Source organism: Moschus berezovskii, chromosome X (genome assembly GCF_049115385.1).
Source record: "Moschus berezovskii isolate FMDL1 chromosome X, NW_MosBer_1.0, whole genome shotgun sequence".
In the NCBI taxonomy this organism is placed as follows: Eukaryota; Metazoa; Chordata; class Mammalia; order Artiodactyla; family Moschidae; genus Moschus; species Moschus berezovskii.
The window spans coordinates 83,952,101-83,954,494 of record NC_142488.1 but is presented as its reverse complement, the minus strand read 5'-3'; the positions used below and the strand labels follow the sequence as shown (position 1 = coordinate 83,954,494).

Genomic DNA, 2,394 nt, shown 5'->3' with positions numbered 1-2,394 from the left:
TCTGTCAAACATTAATTAAAAGCCTCATTAAAAAAAAATAAAATAAAGATTCAGATGCTCAGGAAAAAAATAAAAAAATAATAATAATTTTTCATAATTTTTAGCTTAAGTAATGAACAATGTTCAGAAAACTAAGTTAAATCCTTTAGTGTCAGCAACACAAACCGGGGTCTGGTAAACTAATAATCTGATGTTATCCATTTCTGGGTACATTGCCTAGACTTGTGTTTGTCAGATTAGTGGACGTGGGATTCAGCCAGCAGACTTGTTAAAACACAGACTGCTGGGCCTAACTCCTAGAGTTTTTAATCCAGTTGGTATGGAATCACTTCCAAGAATATACATTTCTTAATGCCATTTGCAGCAACATGGAAGGCCCTAGGGATTATCATACTAAAGTAAGTCAGTCAGATGAAGAAAGACAAATATCATATGATATCGCTTATATGTGCAATCTAAAATACAATACAAATGAATGTATTTAGGAAATGGAAACAAGTTCACAGACATAGAGAACAGACTGATGGATGCCAAGGGGTGGGTGGGGTTTGGGAGGGAAAGACTGGGAGTTTGGGATTAGCAAATGTAAACTATTATAGATAAACATCAAGGTCCTGCTATATAGCACTTGGCTTCTCAGGTATATACTGACATCAATATTAAAATAAAAGCAAGTTGTACATAACAATCAAAAATACAAAAGACTGAAGGAAGAGACCCTGTATGAAAAACTGGGCGATTCAGCGAGTTGAGACTGTACCAGTGGAGGAAATGGAAAATGGCACCCGCCCACCCTCCCCAGGTGACCAGCAATTGTAGAGCAATGTTAGATTTGCAAAAATGTTGTAAACAAGTTCTTACCAAACCAATCCCTTCCTTTTACAATGCCACAGGTTGCTGCTTATGAGAGAGCAAACTTCTTGGCTTGTGTTCGAACCCTTTTCTCGTATTCCACTCTGTTTTGGCAGTAGATCGTGTAGGCCTCTGCTTGAGCTGGGTCTTGGATATTTGGTTCATTTAGAAGTTCCTGTATTCCTAATAAGATCTACTTGACGGTGATGGCTGGCTGCCAGTCCTTGTCCTCCTCCAGGATGGACAGGCACACCGTGCCTGAGGGGTACACGTTTGGGTGGAACAGCGGCGGTTCAAACTTGCATTTCAGCGGTGAGGATGGGTAATCATCTTTGAACAGCATCCATAGTTTAAACAAGCCTCCTTCCCATGGAGTCCCCTTCTTCCTAGGAATGGCGCACTCCCAGTTCATGAGTTTCATCATGCCATCAGGGTTCTTTGTCGGGATGGCCATGAAACCAAACAGGTGGTCTTTCCTCCAAGCTTTCCTCTCCTGGGAGAGTCTGCTGAGGGCGATCCCCGACATGTTCACATCCCTCTGGCTGCCCAGCCTGGCGAGCGAGGCATACTAGGCGTCAGCAGAATGAAGAGAAATGGATCTGACGTGGTTGGGGGCTCCCCACCTCAACACTCTGTGGATTTAAGAGGCCGTTCCTTCCAGAAGTGTATAAATTAGCCTGGGATAGAACCTGCACGCTGAATTTACTAATTAAGAAATGAGAAACCAGAACTATAAAGGTGGCATAGAAATACAAGAAACTATTCTTAAGTAATCTTTTAAAACTTTGAACAGAGTTACAGATTTTACCATTTGTTATAAACTGGTATATATAATTTAACCAGTACCAAAAGAAAATTAGTATTGTGTGAATTCTGAAGCACTTTCAACATGTTGTAGGAATAATGTGGACTTTCTTGAGTTTTACACATTCATAAGTAAATGGTCTGTATCTCATGCCTTTGTTGGCTTTCTGTGAGCTGTAGTTTCTGGGAAGTGAGCAGCTCTCATTCCTGTAACTCTTGTAATCCAGTCATTCGTGTGCCTCCTTCATGAGGATTCAGTACGGCTGTGGTGGTGTTATCCCTCTGATAGGAACTCTAACTCGGTGTAAAGCCCCAAAGGTCTGTTACTTATTTTTATTTTATATTGTACCCTGGTGGCTCAGAGGTTAAAGCGTCTGCCTCCAATGCGGGAGACCTGGGTTCGATCCCTGGGTCGGGAAGATCCCCTGGAGAAGGAAACGGTAACCCACTCCAGTATTCTTGCCTGGAGAATCCCATGGACGGAGAAGCCTGGTAGGCTACAGTCCACGGGGTCGCAAAGAGTCGGACACGACTGAGCGACGGAACGAACGATATTTTATTTACAGTGTTGTGTTTGTTTCAGGTGTACAGCAAAGTGATACAGTCATATATATATATATATATTATATATATGAATTAACAAAAGCAGTTCCCGTCTTTTAATGGGGTGCTCATGTTTTATAACATAAATGGCATTATTTTGCTGCTGCTGCTGCTAAGTCACTTCAGTCATGTCTG

General features: G+C 41.7%; 1 pseudogene; it reads right to left on the bottom strand.

Annotated features, from left to right (window-relative positions):
* Positions 1-893: 893 nt before the first annotated feature.
* Positions 894-1,384, bottom strand: LOC129534880 (SUMO-conjugating enzyme UBC9 pseudogene; annotated as a pseudogene).
* Between the last annotated feature and the right edge of the window lie 1,010 nt (positions 1,385-2,394).